Source organism: Thamnophis sirtalis, unplaced genomic scaffold, assembly GCF_051295495.1.
Source record: "Thamnophis sirtalis isolate CommonGarterSnake01/CBP01778 unplaced genomic scaffold, rThaSir2_p1.2 scaffold_2, whole genome shotgun sequence".
Classification (NCBI taxonomy): domain Eukaryota; kingdom Metazoa; phylum Chordata; class Lepidosauria; order Squamata; family Natricidae; genus Thamnophis; species Thamnophis sirtalis.
This window is the reverse complement of record NW_028261382.1, coordinates 166,246,746-166,264,119: the sequence shown is the minus strand read 5'-3', so window position 1 is coordinate 166,264,119 and position 17,374 is coordinate 166,246,746. Positions and strand designations below refer to the sequence as shown.

The window sequence follows — 17,374 nt, the reverse complement described above, 5'->3', positions numbered from 1 at the left end:
GTTTACCCCACAGGGAACACAATCTGTTACAGAATCTGATAGTCCTGCTAGAAATACTTTGAAACCTCCTCCCAGAGGGGAGCAACAGAAACAGATAAGGTGCCAGCTCTGTAAATGTTTTGCTTCTTATACCCACCTCACACTGGTATTCACTATAATACTTCAGTTTCTATCCTATCCTCAAGTTTACCTACATGGATGCTTTTTAATTATCTTTATTATAAATTACAAGGGAAAGATGAGATTCAGTGAGCTTCATGACTCAGGAATTGGATTCCCAGGCTCTTTGTAAACACTCCATTCCTGAATAGTTTAGTGCACATTTCTATTTTTAAACAAATTAAGAATAACTGTAGAACTACATACTTGTCTGTGGGATTGTCTGTGTGATGGACCAGCCAGGTTTTTGTTAATGCATTGGTTCATATTTCATCTCCCTTTAAATATTTATTTATTTATTTTATTTACATAGCTGTCTGCTCAGCACATGACACATTGGGTCTTTTGTGATACCTTTTTCAATGGATAATTTAAAATTCCTCTCTGAGGAGATGTTTCTTGTATTGATCAATCCTTCCATCTGAATGCAGAAGTCTTTGATTAGTGTGTTTAAAGCAATAAAGATGTCCACAGGAGTGTCACCATGATTGATACTAATGATCCGTCTTTATGTGGCTCTTTCAGTTTAGCCACTTCCTCTGCAGATTGCAATTTTATCGTTAAAATAATGCCCTGCTGTCCATGGAGCAAGTCATAAATTGTGGACTATCTTGCTTTAATGATTCTATATCCACTGGCAGAATCTCAATAACCTTCATTATCTTTGCTCCAAGAAGTCAGTAACTTCCGTGGTGAGCAAGTAATGGATTTAGGAGGGCAACTGAAGATAGCTGAGATCACACCAGAGGTTATCTTGATAGTGTTTCTGGTGCATTAGAATAAACAGGCATTTGCAGATAACAAGATGATTTTCATTTGACGTCTTTCTTTCACAATAACACCGCAAAGAGAAATGTCTACTATTCAGTAGGTCACACTCATGTAAAAATATATGGGTTGTTTGGTAAAATGTTGTGGATGTGGCACTTAACCACATTGGGTGTTGGTGATTGCAACTGAGATGCTGCTGAAGCATTTCAGTAGAAATGTGCGTACTTACACAGTCATATTTTTAACACTCTCATTACTCTTGATGAGTCATTTGCACTCACATTTATAACAGAACATAGAGAACCTGTGCTGGAATAAAGAACAATAATTTCAGAAATTAGAACTGTTTTTTAGAAGCTAAAAATATTGGAGTTTGAAGTATAGAAATAAGACGGGCATGACATGTGTCACAGATAAGGAAAGGGATAACTTAGTTTTTCTACAAATATACCCAAAGATATACTGTGTGTGTACATATAAATATTAATTTAACTTTGTTACTCTTTCGCAAAACCCTGAAGACCTTTGTCAAGAGTTTGTTGCAGAAATCAAATCCAGAAAGCACACACAGATGACTGATTCAGCAGGATTCATTAACTCCTTTATATACATAATAATACATGAATAAATGTACAATGCTAACAGCAGATTCTTCCAACATGGTAGATAGGAGAGATGAGCTTCAGTTCAGAGTTCAAAGCTCAATACAGACAAAGAGAACCTCCTTTATTCAGGGCAGTTAAGCTAAGCCCAAACCAGGCCCAGGCACCTAGCTGTGTCCAGCAAATACTGTTTCAGTTTCTAAACAGCCCTCATTGGCTGACTTAGTTGCTATGCCTATTCATTGGCTGACCTGTTGCTATGTCCTATTCCAGTTCATGAATATTCTGACAAGCTTGGGGTTTATTTTTTTCTATTGGGCAGAGTGTGATGGCTTGTTTGATTGCTCCTTGTCACCAACGGGGTAGGGATTTATTGTTTGTATTCTTTTTACATTGGGTTTTTGTTTTTCATAACCCACCCAGAGTCATTGAAAACGCCCTAATAAATTCTCTAAATAAATAAATAAGTTGCTGCCACTAAAATCATAAGAGTCTTAGATTTGGAAGAGGCCTACCTGGGTCCAACTTCTTTTTAAAGACAGGAATCTACTTGAAAGTATCCCAGACAGATGGCTGTCAAATCTTTGCTCTGATATATCCAGTATAGCAGGTCCAGTGTTCTTACTGTCAGTACATTTTTTCTAACATCTAATTTATCTATTAAGTTTAAGTTTAATGAAATGTATATGCCACCCAATCCCGAAGTAAAAAAGAAAGAAAAAGAAAGTAAGAAAAAGATAACACATGCATTCGTTCTAATCGGGGCTGGACCTCAACAATGAGATCAACAGCCCCAGGCCTGCCAGAACAGCCAGGTTTTAACAGCTTTCCTGAAGGCCATGAGAGTGGGTAAGGTCCAGATCTCTGGGTGTAGCTGATTCCAAAGGGCCGGAGCAGCCACAGAGAAGGCTCTCCTCCGAGGGCCCGCCAGCCGACACTGTCTGGCTGATGGCATCCGAAGGAGGCCCAATCTGTGGGATCTTACCAGCCGTTGGGAGGTATGTGGCAGTAGGCGGTCTCGCAGGTACGCTGGCCCTAATTATAGGGCTTTAAAGGTGATAACCAACACCTTGAATTGCGTCCGGAGACCAATAGGTAGCCAGTGCAGCTCGCGGAGGACAGGTGTAACGTGGGTGTACCTCGGTACACCCAATATTGCTCGCGCGGCTGCATTCTGGACTTGCTGTAGTCTTCGAACGCTTTTCAAGGGTAGCCCCATGTAGAGCACCAACTTATCTATCATAATTTCATGATTTTCTGTCCTCCACTCTGGAATGAAAGAGAATAGGTTTTGATCTTTTGTATGCTGCATCTTTTCGGGTATTTGAAGACTGCTATCATACTCACCCTTAATCTTTCCTCCCCCCTAATAATACTGCCTCCTCACCAATGAAGCTATGCTGTTTACAAGGACAAATGCCAGGACCATCATGCACACCTTTACAGAATAAATAGCCAGTTAATGGATTGCACAAGCATACACTAGTAAGGAAGGAGGGTTGTGTAAAAACTAGTGCCGAAAAATAACTGCTTTAAAATAACATTTTGGACTATACTGGCTATGTGGTGGAAGAAAGGGAGGCCTGTCAAAGAAAATTCGATAAGCAGAGTAATTGAAAGAAGTTCAAATGATGGTAGAAGTGGGGGAAAAAGAGAAAATAATAAATTGTTCGCAAGACAAAATACCATCAAACTTAAAAAAAAACAAAAAACCAGCCCTAGGGTGCAAAAATGGATTCTAGTAGCATCCCCAGCCCTATAATTATGCTACTAATTCAAAACACTCTGTTGAAGATTATAAGGAAGAGAAATTATTATTCCCAATTCTCCTTTTGCTCAAACACATGCACAATGTTTTCAATGCTATTTCTCAGCTACGTGTTGGAGGCAAAGTTCTGGAGAGGACTTTGAATGAGAGACAAGGCGTAGTTGGATGCCTTGCTTGGCTGTTTTTAGAGTGAGTGACAAACTACTTCAAATCGCCCTACTTCACACCAGTTTAAAGCTTTGCATGGAGTCTGCTTCACTGTATTTGATACCTTTTACAATCTTTCATAACCAGAGGCCCTGCTATTGCAAGAAATTCAGTGCCCTAAGGCAAGGTAAAAAGAGTACTACTATTCCTCTCATCGCAAGAGGCTTATTATTAGGTTCTTAGAGGTACCAGACCTGCAAGTGGTTTGATGAGGGAGAGGATAAAGAGATTAAAGTATATTCCCATTGAGAGTGTCACCACGGACTCCAATATTTTTAGTCCCCCCTCCACAAACTTCATAGAATGTCAGTGTGGATTCCATTATAAAAATAAGTTTATTTCATATGAACAGCTACCAAAAGTACTGATTAACTGTCTTGGCACCTTCCAAAACATTCTTGTAATGCAGAATTTGGATAAGGGATTGTAATATTTACATAGGATTAGATTACTATTACTATTTATAAAACACTTTCTGAACATGCCAGATGCTCCTTCCTGAGAGGAGGAGTCACATATTATCCCTGTTATATAAATGGATGCCAAGTTTAAGAGGTAATTATTCACACCCAGCTACTCAGGGAGGCCATGCTGGAGCTATGGCTCGCAGTTGAATTTCTTAGCTTCGTTTTCAAAACCCTGTTCTTGGAATCATGTCAATAAACGTAGGAACTTTAGATCATCCATTTTGAAAACTTTATGCTTGTTTTCTGATGAAACACCGGTATGTTTCTCCATGCAATTCTACACTCTTGTCCCTTTGGCAATTCTGCCAAGGGTCATAAAATTATTTTTTGCTTTATTAGTCCTTCCATCCAATGTGAACAGAGCTTTAAAAAGATCATATGAAGCAAACAGGAGTGTTATTTCTCCTTAAACTGCCTACACTTAACAGAAAATATATTCTTTTATCAGTTTAGACTTCTGTAGCTATTTTGGATGGAGAAATGGCTACCAGTTTTTTAAAAATAAAAAGTCCTGAATCTTTACAACAAAAACATCTGGAGAGCTGGTGTGTATATTAGGAATTAACCGTTGATTTATATGTTAACATGCTTGTGGGAAGTTTCTCCTTGTGTGACCATTTTGGTGGTTGATGCACACACTTGATGTCTTCAATGTTTTTTTTCCTGTTGAAAGACATTTTGTATTTCTGAGAATATTAACTTGCATGGTGGCCAGTCCATTGTTTATGAGGTGCCTATAAACTGAACATAGCAATACCATTAGCACATAGACTTATATACAGCTTCACAATGCTTTACAGACCTCTCTAAGCAAATTTCCCCCAATAATCTGGGTCCTCATTTTACTGAGCTCGGAAGGATGGAAGGCTGAGTCAACCTTGAGCTGCTCAGAATTGAACTCATAGAGTGAGCACTGACTTAGCACTGCATTCTAGCCACTGCATCACCATGGCTTTAAATGCAGTGTTTTGTTTAACACTCATTAGGAACTTGTACTCAGAATTATCCAAATGGTGGAAGATAACGCTAGCCAAGAGACCTAATGCCACTGATTTCTCTAATTTTCTTGAGAAGCTTCCTAAGTTCATTTATTTAGACGGTCTATATGGCCATCCAACTAGCATTGTGAGTTGTGGTTTCTGAAAGGCTTTCTTCTGACATTTTCCTGCTCCTGCACGTATCCATCCATAGAAGATACATGATGCTGTGTTGTGAAATCTAATGTACAAAACAGCTCGGATTAGAATAAATCTAAATCCAGGAAATGTCGCTCCCACTTATAATTAGTTTGCTTCAAACAGCCAGTAATTTGTAAAAGCTTCTGAAAACAGTTGCTTGTTTTGTAAAAGCAGTTTGTCTTACACGATAAATGATGTGGTCAGATAAATGTTTTTGTGCAAGCCTGGCATATTTTGTCAACTCACAAATACCCCATTTACTTGTTTCTTCAAGTTTGATCTATACCACCCATCAAAACAGTGGAAGCAGAACTACCTCCCTCCCTCCCTCCCGCTCTCTCTCTCACACACGCTACACATGCATACATAGGTACAGCAAAGCCATATCATAAATAACACCTACAGACTTAAAGACAAGGAAAAATGACAGTTAGCAAAGCAAATTGGAATATATATCGGAATAAGCAAAGCAGATTTAACGACACATTCATGCTATTTTTTTTGTCAACAATACTGAAGTGGTTTTCCATTTTTGATTTCCCAATCCTGTCCCTTGTCCTAAGGTTTCCTAGTGATTTGGTTAAGTGTTACCACTTGCTTCTTCAAGCAACCTTCTGTACGTCTGGTGTCCTCCAGAAGAGTTGCACTGAAATTTCCTAAATTCCCAGGTTGAGAAGGGTTGCTTTGGCTTTGTATGTAACACAACCACAGGCAGTCCTTGCATACAGATTCCCTCATTCAGTGATCAAAGTTATGATAGTCTTATCCCTGAATTATGTGATTGCCATTACAGATGGTATGTGTTGCCCTGTGCTTAATCAGTTGTTTTCCCTCCCTCCCACTGTCTTGCAAGAGGAGAGATTGGAGAGGAAGGGATTAACAAGAGAATAGGTAGAGCCACAATGGGGAATACATACCAAAAGCAATGCACTAGCTCCAGGCAGCAGCTAGCATGCTCCACAAACAGCCCGGTGTATTCCCAATTATATGCCTGCTTATTGTTTTATAATCCCTTCCTCTCCAATGAATGTAAATACAAGCATTATTTCCCTTCTGTGTTAATTATCCCAAAGGCCAGGATGAGCATTCCCAAGGGTGGGGAAGTGGGGAAAAGGAAAGTACAGCCCTGAGTTTCCATTTAGCAACTGCTTCACTTAGGAATAGTGTTGTGAGTCTTAATTGTGGTCACTAAATGAGGACTGCCTGCACTTAAACACTTTGAGGATTCTAAAACAGGGGTAGACTATTTTCTGCAAGTTATACTTATCGGAGGATTGCTGTGATGAAGATGTTAGGAAGTGGGCAGAGCAAATATGGACAGGATCAATATTTTTTGTTTTTGTTTTTCCCTCCCACATATTAGATTCCCAATTTTTAAGCTACTCTGTAAAGCACATTTTGGAGCTTGTATTGTGCTTTTGTGTGTTTTTTTATTTCCAATGGGTAGGAAGCTTTGCCTGTTAATCCAAAGATTAGATTAGATTAGATTAGATTGTTTATTTGTATGCCGCCCTTTTCCCTGGGGGGACTCAGGCGGCTCACAATCAAAAGGAAGGGGGGGACAGACTTTTACATATAAGACAGTACATGATTAAAACGCAACATTCATACCATTCGGGCGGGTTACAGTCTTTAGCCCCAGGCCTGACGGGATAGCCAGATTCAAAGGGCTGTGCGGAAGGTCTGGAGGGTGGTGAGGGTACGAAGCTCCACAGGGAGATCGTTCCATTGGGTCGGGGCAACCACCGAGAAGGCTCTCCTCTGCGTGGTGGCCAGTCGGCATTGGCCAGCGGATGGAATTCGGAGGAGGCCTAAACGATGAGATCTAATGGGTCGTGTGGAGGTGATCGGCAGTAGGCAGTCTCTCAAGTACCCAGATCCACTACCATGAAGGGCTTTATAGGTGGCAAGTAGCACCTTGAAGCGTATCCGGAGATTGGCAGGTAGCCAGCGCAGCTCGCGGAGGATAGGTGTTACGTGGGTGAAACGAGGTGCACCCACAATCGCTCGCGCGGCTGCATTCTGGACTAGCTGAAGTCGCCGAATACTCCTCAAGGGCAGCCCCATGTAGAGCACATTGCAGTACTCCAGCCTAGAGGTCACCCTCCCTCCCTCCCTCTCTTTCAAGAGGCAACTGGACAGAAATGGGGGGGGGAAGCATTTTTGGGACAACCATGACCTGGATGACTGATAATCTCCATTGATTTTTGCCTGCTGATTTTTGTAATTGTGGCCACCAGGATTCCAGGGGCTACAAAAAAAAGAGTGTTAGAATTGCCCACAGGGCTCAATCCTCAGATGGTTCACCCTTATGTAGACACATCCCTGCCTAAACTTGAGGCAGGCCGGTATGTGAAGGAGGTTTCCTTAAGATGTGGGCCTGAAGTCATTAACATTTTAAAGGTAAATACCTTGAGAACCAATGGGCAGCCAAGGTGTTCTTTCAAAGCTGAGTAATGTGGCTCCTGCTGAAGCAGTATTGTTTGCACTTCTCTTTCCTGGGACTCGGTGGCTAAGTAGATTTCCTCCACAATCATCTATCCCATACTTATTATTTCAGGTTTCCCCGTGGTGCCTCAATAGCTACTATAACTGAATCCATCTATTTTACTCATGCTTGCCCACTTTTTCTCTTTCCTTCCATTATTCCCAGCATTACAACCTTTTCCAGAGAGCTGGATCTTTGCATAATGTGTCTGGAGTTAAATAATTTGAACCAGAGTATGTAATGAAGAAGGGGACACGATGGCTCAATGCCTAAGACGCTGAGCTTCTTGATCAAAAAGGTTGGCAGTTTAGCGGTTTGAATCCCTAGCTCTGTGTAACGGAGTGAGCTCCCGTTAACTTGTCCCAGCTTCTGCCAACCTAGCAGTTCAAAAGCATGTAAAAATGCATGTAGAACAAATAGAGACCATCTTTGGTGGAAAGATAACAGATGACTAATGGCGTTTAGTCATGCCAGCCACATGACCACAGAGACATCTTGGGATAGCGCTGACTCTTTGGCTTTGAAACGGAGATGAGCACCTCCTCGAGTTGGGAACGACTAGCACATATGTGCAAGGGAACTGTTACCTTTACTTTCTGCAGTTCTTCAGTTCTGCAGTTCGGCTGTTCAAATCTCACTGGCTCAGGGTTGACTCAGCCTTCCATCCTTCCGAGGTGGGTAAAATGAGGACCCAGACTGTGGGGGCAATATGCTGACTCTGTAAACCGCTTAGAGAGGGCTGAAAGCCCTATGAAGCGGTATATAAGTCTAACTGCTATTGCTATTGCTATTGCTACTCCCCCCCCCCCCCCCCTGGCAAATCATACAGTGAGGCTGTTCATTTCTCAGGTGCTGATACCAAATCCGCAAAAGTACACTTGAATCAATCAAGATTTCATGGTAGGAAACTGATCTGATCCCCCCCCCCACACACACACTTCTTGGTTTCTTCAAGCAATCAAGTCATTTGCTGCTTTCTTTCTTGCACCCGAAACTGAAACCAAAGAGGCACGATTTAAAATGGCTCTTTAAATAAGAATCGGAAACCACAGTTTCATGGTTTGAATATGAGAGAAATCTCTGGCTTGCACTAACCAGAACTGCCGTTATTTGAGTTGTGCTGGACTGTCAAAAGGTTGGGAAGGAGTTTAAAGCCCAGTGTTAAGATTTCGCTTATGTAAGATGACCTTTCTTGACCTTTCCTGCCTGACCTTGTAGGGCGCTCAGATTTTGCACCTGACCTCTGCCACTTTCTTTCTTTTTTATCCATATCTTTAATGAGAATTGCTTCTGTGCTTTTTCTCAAGCTCTGTGCCCCAGATGGGGAGACACACCTATAAATATGCATATCTTGTTTCCTTTTTCAGTTCCCCCACCCAACCATTCTTATTTGTATTTAGCAGCAGAATAAATGCATTGTTCAACTGAAGGTGTTCATTCTTTGAAATTTGATTATTTCGCTTTATTGTTCTGGACAAGCTCATGTGTAATGCATGAGAGGGTTTTTCCCCCCTCAATGTTAAACACCAATCTTTTTTTTTTTTTTTAGTCTAAAGAAACTCCCAAGGTTTTTCTAAAAGTATTCTTCCAGAATGCTACTAATTAAATAAGGCTATTATTTTAAGTAATTCCAGGAAATCAATTAGAGGTTTTGCTAAGTACCATAAGATTACATTTTATCCACGTTTCAGTTCAGTGCTGATTTAATTGAAATATGGGAAGCCAGGGAGGCTATAGATTGGAGGGGTTACCGTAGAGAAGAAATCCACCCAGAACTCTTCCATTATGTTTTAACAAAATTTATGCAAGAGGATCGTATTCCACCTTTGAGAATTTTGTTGACATCCTCTCCGTCTTTGAAACAATTCCTCTCTAGTAAGAGGCTTGCGTGCGATGTTTTTTTTTAACTCATCATGATTAAATCTTTTTGGAGGTTTCAGCTGAACTTTGTATAGCAATATGGTCTGCTTAGTATTCCTTGCTTGCTGATGCTGACTCCCATCTCCCCCTCCCACCAATTCCACCTCTGTAGGCTGCCTCTAAATCCTAATTACCCTATCTTTTAATTTCTGGTCTGCTTCTAACCACCTAAGAGCCGAGGTGGCGCAGTGGTTAGGGTGCAGTACTGCAGGCCACTTCAGCTGACTGTTATCTGCAGTTCGGCGGTTCTAATCTCACCGGCTCAAAGGTTGACTCAGCCTTCCATCCTTCCGAGGTGGGTGAAATGAGGACCCAGACTGTGGGGGCGATATGCTGACTCTGTAAACCGCTTAGAGAGGGCTGAAAGCCCTATGAAGCGGTATATAAGTCTAACTGCTATTGCTAACTGCTATTCTAACCAGCATTCTAAGTCATCCAGTGGTGGGATCTTGCCGGTTTAACAACCGGTTCGGTGATCGCACGCTTTACACAGGTTTAAGTAAACTTACCTTCTGTGTTACTGCTGGGGAGTAACACAGCTAAGGAGCGGAAATCCAGTCTGCCACGCGAATCAGCTGAGAAGATATAGGTCAGAAAAGTGCAGGGGCGAGTGGGCGCAAACTGGCTTTGCAGCCTAGGGGGGCAGGGAGAGAGTGAATGGTTCAGTGCAAACGGTGTATGCATGTGTCACTTGCGCAAGTGGAGCTGTGCGTGCACACCTGCCACTTGAGCAGCCCAGTTCCGAATGGGCTACTACAGCCTAGTACTAAAAACCGTGCCCTGGAAGTTGGAGACCCCTGATTTAAAGTACTAAAGATTAGTAATCTCAAAAGGTGAAAAAGAAAAGTTAGTTGAAATGGAGATCACACTGTCACCCCAATGGCAACTGATAATAGAGGTGGATGAGGGCCCATAGACTGCTGCAATAGGTTAATTGTTCTGTCTCTACCATTTCTCATGATTTCAAGCTCTGACTGATAAGTATATTAGGCACCAGCCATTCCCTTAAGTACATTAAATTGTCGTTTTAAAGTCTAAAAAGAAAATGTTGAAGAAAAGGCTTCACAGGGATTTAAATGTGAGGTTTGCAGACTTCAGTTCAGTTCAGTTCAGTTTATTGTATTTATATGCCGCCCTTTTCCCCCCCGAAGGGGACTCAGGGCGGCTCACAACTCAAACCAGGGAAGGGGGATACAGACAAAAAGTTTAAAAAACAAAGCATAACAATGCATAATTTAAAACACAACAGTCATACCATTCGAGACGGGGGCAACAGCTCTTTAGCCCCAGGCCTGTCGGAACAGCCAGGTTTTAAGGGCTGTGCGGAAGGCCTGGAGGGTGGTGAGGGTTCGAATCTCCACGGGGAGTTTGTTCCAGAGGGTCGGAGCAGCCACAGAGAAGGCTCTCCTCCGGGTAGTCGCCAGTCGACACTGGCCGGCGGATGGAACTCGGAGGAGGCCTAATCTGTGGGATCTAATCGGTCTAATGGAGGTATTGTTTGTTTATTTGTTTGTAAGTTTATTTATAGGCCGCCCTTTTCCCTGAGGGGACTCAGGGCGGCTTACAAGTTGTGGGGAAGGGAATACAGACAGTGACATATAAAAACAATACATAATTAAAAATAGAAACAACATTCATCATTCGGGTGGGGACGAATTACAATCTTTAACCCCAGGCCTGACGGGATAGCCAGATCTTGAGGGCTGTGCGGAAGGTCTGGAGGGTGGTGAGGGTACGAATCCCCACGGGGAGATCGTTCCAAAGGGTCGGAGCTACTACTGAAAAGGCTCTCCTCCGCGTGGTTGCCAGTCGACACTCACTGGTGGATGGAACTCGGAGGAGGCCTAATCTATGCGATCTAATTGGTCGCAAGGAGGTAATTGGCAGGAGGCGGTCTCTCAAGTACGCAGATCCACTACCATGACTTCAGTCCCTTGCAGAATTCTGCTTGGTCCTGCAGAAAAATGTAAAGCAAAAACTAAGATAGCCAAGTACATTTCTTTAGGAGCACTGGTTTAGCACCATAAGCAATAACCCAACAAAGTGTTAATATTTTACCTTGGGCAACAACCCAAATTTCCTTTGTTAGTTTAGGACAGGGGCCTTATACGGGACACATTGCATAGTTTCAACTAAAGGAGCTGCATTTTTTTCACACCTGCCAGACACTTCACCTTCGACTTTGGGAGTGCAGCCGGGAAGCCAATTTTTCCATGCTTGTGACTGTAAACAAATAGTGCATGGCAGGCATCCAAGTGTTACAAGGGGGAATGGCCTGAGTCGTAATAAACAAGACCTCAATTCAGAAAAAGAATGGGAATTAAACATTCAGACCACCATAAAAAAAAAAAAAAGACTGGCTGGTTTACAGCAAGGCCAGCATGATAAAAGCTGTACTTTTGCCCCTGAAAATAGATGCGGTATGTAATTATTTATACTGTAAAAAATGTAAGGAATTTCATAGATGAGGATGTTATAAGCATTTCAGAAGAGTGTAACTGGAAAAGAATCCAATGAATAATAGTTTGGCTTAATTCAGCATCTAGAGGAAAAATAGCAATCACTATAACTCTGGAAAGAGCAGACACTGGGAAAATTACATTGTGTATGTTCATGTATGGAAGATTGGGCTTAGTTTCTCAGGGGCTTTATGAAGCGTTCCTGGGGGTTCACATAGAAGTGAAGACTTCTAAATTATTGATACTGATACTCCTAAATTATTACCACCATTTGATTGCTCCTCTCCAACCCCAATGGACACACCTTAATAAATATGGAAGCTCATACAATAGAAGCCAGTATAAGTATATTAACTTATACTCTTAAAATTTAAAACTCTTCCTCATTGTTCATTTTTGCCTGTTTTGGAGGCTATCACTATATTTGTGAAAAGGTTATTTAGTCTTCAGAGGCCTGGGCCAGAGATGGGATTCGGCAGCTTCTGACCAGTTCTGGAGAACCCTGTAGTGGAAATTGTGAGTAGTTCGGAGAACCGGCAAATACCACCGCTGACTGATTTAGATTAGGTTTAGTTTTATTAGATTTATATGCCGCTTTTCTCCCAAGGACTCAGGGCGGCGTACAACATTAAAGCAACACATAATACAAAAGTTTAAAAAAAATAAATAGAATATCCCAAACAAACCCAATTAGAATTGACAATAACATTTTTTTAAAAAAATTCAAATTAAAATTAACAATGATCAATAATTTATTTTGTTTTGTTCAGGCCAAGCTGGCTTGCTGGAAAAGCCAACTTTTTAGGGTGCGTCGGAAGGATCGGAGGTCGAGGATTATACAAATCTCCAGGGGTAGCTCATTCCAGAGGGAAGGCGCTCCCACAGAGAAGGCTCTCCCCCTGGGGGTCGCTAGCCGACACTGTCTGGCCAACAGCACCCTGAGGAGGCCAACTCTGTGGGATCGCACTGGACGGTTGGAGGCTACCGGTGGCAGTAGGTGGTCTCACAGGTACCCTGGGCCTAAGACTGGCCCTGCCCCCATCGATTCTCTGCCTCCCAAGTCCCAGCTGATTGGGAGAAAATGGAGATTTTGCAGTAACTTTCCCTTGGAGTGAGGAGGGAAAGGAGATTTTACAATATCCTTCCCCTGCCACGCCCACCAAGCCACGCCCACCAAGTCATGCTACGCCCACAGAACCAGCAGTAAAAAAATTTGAATCCCACCACTGGACTGGGCCAATTCACATTGCTTTAAGAAGCAATGCAAGGAAGCATTTCCTGCATTGGGTGCTTCCCTCTTCTTCTTTATTGCAAGGTACTGAGTGCTGTCAGGAATAAAAAGCATAGTTTGCATCAGAGTCAGAGGTGGGTTCCTACCAGTTCGCACCTATTCAGTAGAACCGGTTCGTCAAATCTACCGAACCGGTTAGAAGAGGTCCCACCAGTGGACCCGGAAAGCAGGCCACACCTACAGAAGAGGTTCCAAATTTTTTTGAAACCCACCACTGGTCCTTGGATATGATTATTCTACACTATCATGCTCATATTTATAAAACTCAGTGCCTCTGTGAAAGGTAAGGATGACTACTGCGTTTGTGGTGCAATCAGAACATTGCGTGTGTTGAAGTTGTTTTAACGCAAACCAAAGATGCCTTTTAAAAAACAAGTTTACATCATATTCTTATGCATGCCAGTGCTGTTTGTGAGGTAATTTAAGGTGGTTCTGACAAATGTCATCGGCATCTTCATATCTGGTCACATGGGCAGCAAGCCACTCCCATCCGGTCACATGGGCAGCAAGCCACTCCCACAAAGGAGGCCACAGCCACAGAGTAGGTTCGAACAATTTTTGAAACCCACCACTGATCAGAGTACTGGCCAAAGCATAACATCTAGTTACATTCCTTGGAGAAATGGAAAATGGCGCGGTAGATTCAGCATCTCAGATTAGCAAACATAACCTAAAGATTACATAAAATATTTTGCATAATACATATACTCTTCGAATTACAACCGATCACTTTAAGGACCATTTGAAATGACAAGAAACTCCCCGAAAGCCACTTACAAACTGAATTTGAAGTTGCAACATCCTCCCTCCATCGCCACAGTCAAGTGATGGCATTTTGGACCCTTGGCAATCGACTCCCCTTTACAGCCATTTGCAGTGTCCCACAATCACATGACTGCAATTTGTGCCTTTTTTTTTTAAAGTCCTTCTCCAGGGTTTACTTCTGGTTTCTGGCAAAAAAAATAAGATTGGATTGGATTTATTGCATTTATATGCTGCCCTTTTCCCCGAAGGGGACTCAGGGCGGCTCACAATTCAAGTCAGGGAAGGGGGTACAGACAGGGGATAAAAAAGACGAACATAACAATACACAATTTAAAAGCACACAACAACCATATCATTCGAGGAGGGGGCTCTTTAGCCCCAGGCCTGTCGAAACAGCCAGGTTTTAAGGGCTTTGCGGAAGGCCTGGAGGGTGGTGAGGGTTCGAATCTCCATGGGGAGCTCGTTCCAGAGGGTCGGAGCAGCCACAGAGAAGGCTCTCCTCCGAGTAGTCGCCAGTCGGCATTGGCCGGCGGATGGAATTCGGAGGAGGCCTAATCTGTGGGATCTGATCGGTCTATCGGAGGTAATTGGCAGCAGGCGGTCTCTCAAGAAAAAAGCCCATTGGAGAAAATTGATTTGCTGAACAGCTATGTCATTCCCTTAACCACCACCGTATTCACTTATTGACAGAAAATGATGAAAAGTCAAGTCCAGCCACGTAATACCTAAAATTACGACGACAATGTCTTATGACTGTAATTCCAGATTCAATTACAGGCATAAGTCAAAAGAATATCTCTAATAGAGTTAGGCTATTATGGTCGGGCTTTTTTCTCTTTTTGCTAGCTACGTATTCATTGCCTACATGAATTTACAGAGAATTCCCAGGATTTCAGGGGGCAGTTTATGGAATGCATAAGAGATAACATCTTCTCAGGAAAAGGCGTGATAGGAGTGTTTTTCTTCCCCTCTTGACTTGAAGAAAGAAATCATAATCTCATAAACACCTTTCCACATACATAGGTATGATAGTGGGAGGAAGATAATTTATCTGTGTACGAACACATAGGAAAAAGCTCTCTGCCTTTGTGCCGAATAACAGCTTTGCATTAAAGATTTCAGCCATGTGCACAACCTCTATTAAACTCAGCACTTGGATAACATGATTAATGCTTCTCTCTCTCCCTCCCTCCCTCCCTCCCTCTCTCTCTCTCCCCTCTCCCTCTCCCTCCCTCCCTCTCTTTTTGTGGTTGCAGCAAGAGAAGTCTTCTTTTCTATAATGGCTCCAGCATGCAGTGGTAACGGGGGACAGGAAAAGGCTAAGTGAGCATCTGATTTGTCAAAGGTAAATTATTCAGAAGGCAGCCCAAATGGAGATTTGCCGGAGAACTAATGGTGTGTATGGAGGATTGCATCTCATCCTCTCCACTTCGGAACAGGCTTTTCAGGAATCCATTGAAGTGGAATCGGCTTGGAGCACTGCAGCCGAGAAGTAACATTCTGCCATCCAGCTTGTGTCTGTGGAACAGCATCCCCAGCAGCCTTCCCTTCAGCAGTCGCATGCAGAACCCATAGGCGCACAGGCATGGCCGTGTGTGCAGAGGTGTAGGTCCCTGTCGAGCCCTTTTTAAGGGGGCCGTCTCTCTCTCTAGGGCTACTGCAGAGGAGCAGTTGTGGTCTCGTTATCTATGGAGGCTGCTGTGCTTCCCCCCCCCCCCAAACGTGAGTTTGGCCACTTCAGTGCTGCGTCATGCGGTTCTCATGTGACCCTGGCTCTCTCTCTGGCAGTTTGAAACAAGATTGCGCATTTCTGGACGGTTGCGTTCAGCAACATAGGCAGTCGCAATCCCAAATGACAGAAATAAAAAAAAAAGTTTTATTTATTAGTGGCTTGATTTTGCAGTGGTTTTGCTTTAATCCTCCGTTTTAGAGAGGCTATTGGGGGGGTAGGGGGGGCACTCCTGCTTTTTCCTTCCTGCAGGATTTGAGCCATGCTGTTGGAAAGGAGCGATTTTGTCTTCTCTCGGAGTGATGACGCTGCACCACTTTTGGCATATCCTGCTTCCCCCATTTACCTGGGTGGCTGTTGCTGCTGCTGCTGCTGGGGTTCCTGTTGCCTGCCTGCCTGCCTGCCTGCTTGCATTTCAGCCCGGCTTGTTTCAGGAGAGCATCACTCATCAGCACGCAAAAGGAAAGACACACGATGAAATCTGGGCACTGCATTCTGTTATTGCTGCTGGAGGCGAAGAAATGGGGGATGCACGGTTTACTTTCCCCCCCTCCCTGAATGGTGAAAATGCGAGTTAAAAGGTTTGGGGAGCAAACATTGAAAGAAATGCCATGCCAGCTTAATCCGGTACATGTAGGGAGGGCATTGGCAGCAATGCAGCATACATGGAACGGTATGCGTCCAGAGGAAGAATTCAACCACTGCTATTCGGATTATTATGGGGAAAGCCGTGGTGATGCAGTTTCACCTCAGAGGAGAGCTGTGCCGAAGATGGATAAATGAAGTGCCTTGTATGTGTGCCTGTCAGAGCACAGCCATGGGAGAAAAGGAGTGGAAGCCAGCAAGTGGCAAGGAAGAAGGAGAGCTGCATGCCGTCTGATTGTCCTCTTTGGTCTCTGCTTATTCCAGCAATGGTGATAGCATAATTTACGGAAATGTGCCTGGAGACAGGGACTTGAAATTGTAGACCGAACACTCCCTGACGCTGTTACAGAGGAAAGGAAAGGTGTATGTGGTTGCAAAGACACAAACACCTTGTGGGGGAAAAGAGAAGTGTGCAGAATCAATGTATGTCTGTATTTGTACATTGCGAATTTAGCTTTCTGGTTTCGGAATGCTTAGGAGATATTCTGTTCAAAGACGCTTGGCTAAGGAGTCTCAGTGTTCGATTGCCTTTGGTATACATGTTTTTCAAGAAATAGGAGTTGCGAGGCATTTCTGCACACAGGATTCTGTAAAGTGTCCCTCCTGTGTGTGTGTGCGCGTGCCTCTGTGTGTGTGTGTGTGTGTGTCTTATACCTATTAGTCTTGAATTTTCTGTATGATTTAGAGAGGGATGTTGGGCTTCACCCCCCATCTTTAAACTCTTTATAAACACAGCTGTACTTAGTCTAGTAAAAAGAAAAACATACTATAAATATAAGTGTGGTCAGTCTAATCAAAATAAATTATCCCAGATGACTTTTGTAGCCCAGCTGGCAACTGGGCTTGGTATTCAACCGAGATGAAATCAGTAATGTATTTACATTTTAATGCATTTCAAAGTCAGCCTGTAATTTGTTTTAAAGGG

General features: G+C 43.0%; 1 long non-coding RNA gene across 3 annotated transcripts in view; it reads left to right on the top strand.

The window, feature by feature from the left end:
- Positions 1–17,374, top strand: part of LOC148049255 (uncharacterized) — a 302,843-nt gene that overhangs the window by 233,221 nt on the left and 52,248 nt on the right. For 2 of the 3 annotated variants that reach the window (XR_015695684.1, XR_015695685.1), the window contains exon 6: positions 15,332–15,420. The exons of the other annotated variant lie outside the window; for it this stretch is intronic. This is a non-coding gene — a long non-coding RNA (uncharacterized LOC148049255). The remainder of the gene's footprint in view (positions 1–15,331; positions 15,421–17,374) is intronic. 3 annotated transcript variants of the gene reach the window in all.